This window comes from Silene latifolia, chromosome X (genome assembly GCF_048544455.1).
Source record: "Silene latifolia isolate original U9 population chromosome X, ASM4854445v1, whole genome shotgun sequence".
Taxonomy (NCBI): Eukaryota; Viridiplantae; Streptophyta; class Magnoliopsida; order Caryophyllales; family Caryophyllaceae; genus Silene; species Silene latifolia.
In genome coordinates, this window is record NC_133537.1 from 282294226 (window position 1) to 282303601 (window position 9376).

Consider the following 9376-nt stretch of genomic DNA (forward strand, 5'->3'; position numbering starts at 1 on the left):
TGAGAAAAGGCAAAACAGATTATGGGAATGTGGAGGTAAAGCGCCAAGCCAGTTCCTAAACAAGACCAAATAAAACCATCCAAAACTCAGTTGACTAGAAAATAAAGCTCAAGTGCCCTTCATGGCACACAACTTACTAAGCAAATACACTATCTCCTCAAAAAGATGTAAATAAGGACAGAGGAGTGAGACCGTCACAAACTTCCTTTTTTTAATACGGTCTCATTTTTTTAAATACAACTAACCCTTTTTTTTTCAATTTTTTCTTTCTTTTCTTCTTCTACTCACGTTTAATTCAATTTTTTTTCAACTTTTTTTTTTCTTTTTTTTTTCTTTTACACGTTTCCCTTTTTTTTCATCTTTTTTCTCATTCTTCTCATTTCACCAACTCCGAACAATGAAAACATGCCAAACTCGCACATGGATGAACATACCACAAAAAGTCACACTAAACTAGCTTGACAAGGCAGGCTAAATCTTGGGTGTAGCTAATGGGTCAAAAAGGCTATATTTGGCTAAAGTGGAGCTAAATGGGTGAAGATGGAAGAAAAGGGAAAATTTGCAAGCACCTCCCTGCATGTGACACCGACCATAAACCCGAATGTATGCATTTGACAAGAAATCGAACTTTATAAATGTGCAAAAGTGACAAACATGTTATGCAAGGAGTACTACTCTCAATTCCTAATGAACTGGACATGAATGTCACCAGTTATATGGCTCTAAAACTCAGAAATTGTAAAGTAGGTTGCCAATTTATCAGGTCAAGTCTACACAGTCAGCTATATTTTTGACATTAACTCGTAGATATGCACAAGACTAAACTAATAACTGTCAATTAGATGCAAGGCACAAGTAAAAATGACAAGTTAAAGTGCAATATCATCACGGAAATCTACCGTTCCGACTCAACCTATATGCAAAATGAAACGTGAATATTTTTGATTTTTTTTTTGAATATATTTTTTTTTATAGAAATAAATACAATGCAAGCAGAAAAAGTAGACGTGAATGCAGAAACAAATGCAAATGCAGACTCAAAGGATGCATTACCCACCCCAAACCAAAACGGACAACGCCCTCATTGTCCTCCAGCATACACCAACAGATATATATGGGAACGGGTAAAACAACCAATAAATGCATGAAAAACAATAAATAAAAAGGAGACAAAAATAAATAAAAGAGCAAGAATGTACAAACAAAATGACGAACTTCCCCAAACCAGCTAGAAAACTGGGAAAGTGAGTAGACCAGTAGCTACTCGTCGTCCTCCTCCTCTTCGTTTACCACCATGTAGTCGGGATCACGCTCCTGCCCCCTCCTCCTCCCCTCCTCAGCTCGTACTCTCTCCTCCTCCTCCTTAGCGGTGTCTGCCTCGCTGGCTGGATGTGGGTACCCCTCCGCCGGGTACCGGTAGAAAGACGAGTGTAGCCAGCCCTCAGGGACAGGACGTCCTCTCCTCATGTGATGCTCGTATAAAGGGAACAAAGCAAGTGCAATGTCCCGCTCCATACGAGCCTGCCTGGTAAGAAGTTCAAGAAGCAAACCGTCACGACGTCCTTGGTCTAGGACCGCGGACGCCTCCAAAGGTGGAGGTGGAACAAAATTAGCCGGGTAGACCGGCTGTGTAGTCTTAGGAGTGGGAATAGGGATCGGTGTAGGAGTGGTCGTGGAAGTCTGGCCACCCGTAGACGGTGTGGATCCCTCTCCGGTCTCAGGTCTCTTCCGCTTCTTAGCAACGGAAGTAGTGGTAGGTGGAGCAAGTGGAAGGAGGTAGAAGGGCAAAGGTGGAGGTAGCCTACCCCTAACAGTAGGCAAAAGGACACGGCGGGGTAGAGTGGTGCAAGGTAAGGTCTCGGACAAGGAACCATAAATCTTCCAAGTCCGCTGGTCAGAAGCAAGCCAAAACATAGACAACATGGCAGGGATGTCGAGGTACCTATCAGTGTCTAGGTGTGCTAAGTCACGAGGGAAGTCGGGGAAGATGGAACGGGCGAGAAAGGTGGCTATGCCACCACATACAATGGTGCCCGGCGTCTTCTGCCCCACAGTATGAAAATACTGAGCAGTCAAATATGCAATGTTAAGGACAAAGGGGCCCTCGCTATCGATGTTCAGATGGCCCCCGAGAATAGACAGCTCAATGTTGTTCACATTGTTTGGTTCTTTATGGCCAAAGATGGTCCCACCAATGAGATGCAAAAAAGAAACGGGCCGGGGGAAGGTGGACATGAGCGAGTTTGCGCTCCTCGAAACTGGTCTGTGCCAATGTCGAAAATAATCAAATAAACAACAAAGGAATGAAAAGGGATACTTACTTGACGATTAACCCACGATAATAAGCAAAGAAATCGACAAAAATTTCAGCACAAGATGGATTTCAATCGATAAACCCGAAAAACCCTAATTCCCAAAATTACAAGCAGCAAGGACGCAATAGAGAGGAAAAGGTGAGGGCAAATGTCGAAAAATGCACAAGGAAAATAATGTGGGTGTTGGATTTGGTAAAAAGGGAGGAATAATGGAGGAATTGGGAATTTTCACACAAAATATCGCCTAAATAAAGAAGACGAAAAGTTAGAATGAAAGTAAGAGGAAGAAAGGGAACTTCCTGCGTATAATAGGCATTTTCACTCGATCGACTGATTTGAAATCACTCAATCGAGGACTCTGGCGTTCATTCTTCTCGATCGAACAATATTCCACTCGATCAAGTAATCCTCCTTTTTGGCATATCGATCGAGTGACTGAATCCACTCGATCGAACAGTTTTCTTGGGCATTCCTCTCGATCGAGTACAAAAAGTACTCGATCGAGTTGTTTTCTCGGATAGCTCATCCCAATGCGACATAATTTCCCCAAACCTGCATCAAAACACGCAAAAACATATCCCGACAATACCAAACCACAAAATAAGCAGTCTATAGTCGGTTGTCTCTAAACTAACTAAACTAATGTCTAAAAGTTCTAAAAACGCAATAAAGAAATACGACGGAAATTCAAATTTTACAAGTTATTACACGGGGCATTCCCCGCTTACTGCCCAAAACACTTCAGTAGCCCACATGAGGGCTTCTGACTGGAGGAGTTCCCTTCAGCATCTCGGATCGTCCTCTTCGATCGCCATAAGTTTGAATTTGGAATGATGGAAGGAGAATAGTTGGCATCCACATACGCGCTAATTTTCTCCTTCTTCTTCTTAATATTCCCATCGACATTGGCTTCTTCCCCAGCACTTTGATTGACTTTAAGCGCACTTTGACCGTTATCGACTCCAGCATCCACTCTATCTGTACCTGCAGCAAGGAAAACAGAAGAATGTTCCTCCTTTTTGCTCTCAGTCAGAGGCGGAAGGATTACATTCTCAGCTGGAGTGTCTATAACTGAGTCAATAAAGGATAGGGCATTGCAAGGTTGAGCTTGCATGGGAGCCCTACGAGATTTAGACTGATGAAAAATTAATTCTTCATCTCCTAACCTGAAATGTGAGTGTCTTCCCCTCGACGTCAATCACTGCCCGAGCAGTGAATAAAAATGGTCTCCCTAAAATGATAGGGGTGTGAGTGTCCTCGGGGATGTTAAGAACTACAAAGTCTACGGGAATAAAGAATCTCTCGATCTTGACAGATATGTCCTCTATAACTCCTCGTGGCCGTGATATGCTATGGTCGGCCATCTGAACGGTCATGTTAGTGCAATTAAATTTGGTCAAACCGAGCCTCCTAGCAAGAGACAAAGGTAAGACGCTCACGCTAGCACCTAGATCGCATAACGCGTTATCAATGAAATGGGTTCCTATATGACACGGAATTGAGAAGCTACTCGGGTCTGACTGTTTAGGCGGCGTCTTATTCTGAACTAAAGCAGTACCTACTTCAGTTAAAGCTACCGTTTCATGGTCATTTAAGTGCGTCTTACGTGTCAAACTTTCTTTCATGAATTTCATAGAAGAGGGTACCTGAGTAAGAAACTCGGCGAATGGAACATTAACATGTAGGCTTTTCAGGAGCTCGGCAAATTTCCCGAACTGTTGATTAGCTTTGTTGGTCTGCAGTCGCCTTGGAAAGGGCACAATGATAGTAATGTCGAGCCCTTTATTCCTTTCTTCCAATATCTCAACGGGTTCAAACTCATCTTTGCTCGATCGAACCTTTTTACCTCTCGATCGAGGCCTTTCAGAAGACTTTTCACTCGATCGAGCAATATCAGCCTCTCGATCGAGTTCTTCAATATCAACAGTGTTCGATCGAGGCACAATTCCACTCGATCGAACAGTTTCTTTAGAATTTTCACTCGATGGAATGGTTTCAACCTCTCGATCAATTCCTTGAATATCCACTTTGCTCGATCGACCCTCAGAACCTCTCGATCGAGTAATATCAGCAGCATTTCTACTCGATCGACCACCAGAAATCGGTCGATCGAGTATTTTCTTTGTGCTAGGCATGTTTTCAACATTAGAGGATTGTTCGCCATCAATAATAACATTCCTCGGGTCTAATATGTCCTTAACAGATGACAATTTTGGTCCTTCATAAGAACGACCACTTCGTAGGTTAATTAAATTTGTCGTCTCATATGGATTCTTCTCGGATTGAGATGGTAAATGACCCGGTTTCCTCTTGGATTGGCTCGTGGCCAACTGAGCAAATTGAGTTTTAAGTGACTTAATTGAAGCTTTCTTTTGTTGGTCACTCATTTGCATTTGCTTTGTCAATGATTGAATCATCGACTTTAACTCACCCAATTCACTAACTTCACTTGAGGAAGCTCCTTGATGCGGCGGTGGAAACGATGGAGGCTTTACAAAGCCTTGTTTAGCTTTATGAGGAGGGACATAGGGTTGTTGGTGCTGTGGTGGAGGAGTAGGATTAAGAACATTCTGACTGGTCCACCTCAAATTAGGATGGACCGCCCCTTGTTTATTGTAATAGGAACCTCCTCCTTGCCTATATTGTTGAAAGGCAAGGACTTGTTCCTTTTCTGTCAGACAGTCAACAGCAGTGTGACCGTCATTGCTCCCACATCTCTCACAAGTGACAGTTTCTTAACTAGTCAACAGATGAACCGTCTGTTGATCATCAACAGCTTGCAATTCCAATATATCAGAATGAGCATTCATGGCTTTCATCTGAGCCACAACTGCATTGTCGACCGAGTGCACCGTCCGAATACCGTCCCTCGGTTTCCCAACTCAGCACAATGGGTTGCCATCTCCTCAATAACTCCCCATCCCTTATCTTCATCATTATTCTTTTGGAATCTCCCATTAGATGAGGCATCAAGTATAGCACGGTGGTCATCATACAACCCATTGTAGAATTGGTTGCATAAAAACCACTGATTAAATCTATGGTGAGGAAGAGACCTCACCAACTTCTTGAACCGACACCAAGCCTCATAAAAATTTTCATCAGGTGCCTGTTTGAAACTCGTAATATTTCCTCTCAGCTAATTAGTACGTTGTGGAGGAAAGTACCTTTTATAAAAGGCAAGAGCAAGAGTTTCCCAGTTGGTTATACCGGCTGCAGTGCGATCAAGATCAGTGAGCCACTCCCTGGCTCTGTCAGTCAATGAAAAAGGAAACAGGACTTCCTTTATCTTGTCTTGGATTACTCCCTTAGTGGCGGGAATGGCAGAACAATAGTCAGTGAAGACCTCCATATGTTTTCGCGGATCTTCACCCGCCACACCTCGAAACATATTTCTTTCGACCAAATTTATATAAGATGGACGGATATCAAAAGTGTTACCATCCTCTGTCGCGAGCTTGAAACCTTTGGGAATCGAGGCAGCTGTGGGCTCTGAGTGACTCGCAATGTTAGGCATCTTTACTGGCGTGGTAGCAGAAATAGAATTGTCTTCTTCATAAGATGGGTCTTCTGCAAAAAGAAAGTGTTGTAGCTCGAGTTCGAAAGTACTCATGTCTTCCTTTTGAATCTTTCTTTGCAGTCGGAGTCTATGCCGAAGAGATCTCTCTGCCTCAGGATCAGCTGGGACTAATTCTGACCTGTTTGACCTGGGCATACACAACACTAAAAGAAATAAGTGAGAACTGTCTCAAGGAATAAAACTTCCCTGAGACGGATAAAAATAAACGAAACAAAAAGGCAGATAGGGCTATTGCCTCCCCGGCAACGGCGCCAAGATTTGATGCTGTCGTTTTTGTACTAAAAATAAACCTAAATATACTAACGGAAGCTAGTGATAAGTAGGGTCGATTCTCCACAGGAAGGCAAGATATATGTCTAAAGGTTCGTCTATCTAAGTCACAATATGGGGGTTTTTAATTTGATTTCTAAACTACTAAAGGTTTAAAGGGAAGAGAAATAAAGTAAGAGCAATAAAAGTGAGAAAATACGATAAGATTGATCAAATAAGAGAAAGTATGCCAGGATTTCGGTTCACCATGGTAGTCTATCGACTCTGTTGCAAATAGCCTAGACAATCTATTGTGAGATGGATAAGGGAAAGGTCCTTCCGGTCAACTTTCTATCCTAGATTTCCACTAACTTAACTTTCGTCCTCATTAGGGTAGTCTACTGTTCATAGCAGGTCTATTTATTCCAATCTTCCGATCCAAGAGTAAAGTTAACCAGATTAATGTAATTTAGAAGCGTGCACTCAACTAAATTGGTGTTACAGTTATATTGCTATGGGGATAGATTCTCACATTTAAATTATCTAGTCTATTTGCTACATCGTCACAATCCTACCATGGATTCCCTAGTCCTAATATAAAGAGAATTAGCAACTCATGTTCTTAGAAGTGTCAACAATAATAACAACAAGCATGCTAATTAGGGACCTAATGAAACGATAACAATCAAGCATAAACACGACTAAGGCAAGAGTAATAATGAAAGAACAAAAGATTAATGCAAACAAAGTATTAAGATTAAGAGTATAAGAATGATTACCATCTTAAGAATCCGGCGTAAAGATCAATCCATAGAAGAAAACAAAGGGTTGAGAGATTAAGCAGTAAAGAAAAGGGTAATTAAGAGATTCAGAAGTTTATGAGGTAGTAAAAAGTGTGTTTATTAACCTAATCTCGACTCCCTTATATAGGGGAGCGATAATTAACAAAACTAAACCTATCACGGATTAAGTCAACCCGTGTAAAACAGCAAACCTCTCGATCGAGCACTTTCAGTTCACTCGATCGAGGTATTGTCCAGCCATTGTACTCGATCGGGCAGTCAAAGTTCTCAATCGAGTAACTCCCGTAAATGCCATTTCGATCGAGCTCTTGGAATCACTCGATCGACAACTTGTCCAGCCAAACCACTTGATCGAACCATAAATCCTCTCGATCGAGTGGATGTCCATCATATCAGCCTCTAACTCGTCTTTGTCAGCTTCCTTGACCCTCCTTCACACATCTCGAGGCACGTCTCTTGCTCCAATATTTCCGTCTCCCTGTAATGCATGCTGAATAGGACGAATAAGGCGCGGTTCCACTACTTTCAGGTTCATTTATGCAAATTAGACAAAATGAAACAAAGTAGCCAATTCGGAGCATTTTGCAATACATAACGGTACAAAAAAGCATAGAAATGCGTGCAATAAAAGGCTAAATAGTCTATATAAATTGCACGTATCAATTATGTCTATTTTTATATTGATTATGTTTTGACACAAGTTTTGATGTTCATGTTAGTGTGATTATTTTAATAGTCATGATAAATGTTGTAGATACCTCATTTCTGCACCTCCGGCCAACCACCCAGTGATGATTGGGCCGCATGTTTGATATGCGGAGCGATTTATGATAGTTCGTAAGTTCATCGACAAGTGATAGCTCAAAGACCCGAGTCTACCACATGGTCGTCATCTACGCGCCGATACGGTCGTTTTGACAGTAATTAGAATTCATTTGGGGTCCGGGTCAAAAACCGCTTCATTTTCTAAAATCATTTAAATGCCGAGTCGGATTATTCCGGAGTGTTCGAGAATTCTATGGATATTTATTCCTAATTAAATTTAATATTTTTAAGGAAATATCTTCTGCATATTGTGTTTCACGGAATAAGGAAGTGTATATCTACCGAAATTCCATAAAAAAGGCAGAAATCTTTCTTGTTGAGGAGGAAACCTCTGGGAAAATGACGCAGCAGGTGCTGCGCCTCTTCCAAGGGTCGCAGTGGCTGCTGCGTCTCTTCCCTAACCCTCTTTCAACGCTTTCCAGAATATTTCCGTGATTTGTTTCCGTATCCGTGTCATTCCTAAACTCCTCCATAGGTTTAGTATAAATAGAGGCCTTTGGCCTCCATATTTGGCACGCGAGTGTTCCACCCCTTCTTTCTCTTTCTTTGCATTCTAGACCACGCTATTGCTTTCGACGCCTACGTTCTTGATCAATCGACCACGTAAGCTCACATCATTCTGAGTCCCAGTCACGTTGCATAGACCGTCCAATTTGACCAACTCCACTTTAATCAACCTAATTAATTTATTAAATCCTTTAACAAGGGCACTTTCTAAGCATATTCGAGTCGAGCAATCACTAAAACGATAACTTTAGTCAATCTTGTTTCGTCAAACATGTAAGTCTGAGGGTGTAAATCCCATTTATTTATTGTACTTTTATTTTGTAATCATCTAATGTAAGGTCTATATCAAAAGCACGTTCAAAAACTGTCTTAAAATCAATCTTTAAAACCGTTTTTATAAAACAGCGGAGGTTAGACGTCGAGAAGAAACGCAGCAGCAGCTGTGCCTCTTCGAAGGGTCGCAGCATCTGCTGCGCCTCTTCCTGAGGCTGCTGCTGCTTCTGCTCTTCTTCTTCTTCCTCGACCTCCTGCAATTTTCCTTTTCTCTTATTTTCTTTCGTCTTTCGTTCTCTTTTATGATTTCCAGCACATAAATTATATTTTAATAATTCCTTTCTTATTTTAACACTTAATTCGTCCTTAATCCCGAGTAATTCAATACTTGCGGGTTTTCGCCGTTTTAATTCAAATTGATTCTTTGAGTTTCGACTTGTTCATGTCGAGTTTCTGGAATCCTAGTTTAATACATAGTTTTATTTCGAGTCTTAGTTACCCAAATTTCGTTAATTTAACCTAAAGTTTGTTCTTTTGTATTTCCGACACGAGTTAATCGTAATCATATAAACCGTTGTAATTTCTCATTTTTAATTCGGTTTATGACTTGCCCAGATGCATATAACCTGTTAAATCACTTCAACTTAAGTCTAATATCAATAATCAATCTTAAATTTACCAATGAACGATAACAATCTTGCGGTTCTGACTTCACAGACAGAGCCCAGATCAACAACAGACGCAGAAAGTGCTGCGTCTCTCCCAGAGGACGCAGCAGATGATACGCCTGTTCTGGGTTGGTCTCTGTCCCTGAACTCTTTCTC

At 41.4% G+C, this 9376-nt stretch overlaps 1 non-coding gene across 1 annotated transcript; it reads left to right on the top strand.

Moving 5' to 3' along the window:
• The first annotated feature begins 5350 nt into the window (after nucleotides 1-5350).
• Nucleotides 5351-5456, top strand: LOC141625696 (small nucleolar RNA R71). Its single transcript, XR_012535463.1, has one exon. It is a non-coding gene; the product is annotated as a small nucleolar RNA R71 (small nucleolar RNA).
• The last annotated feature ends 3920 nt before the right edge of the window (nucleotides 5457-9376 follow it).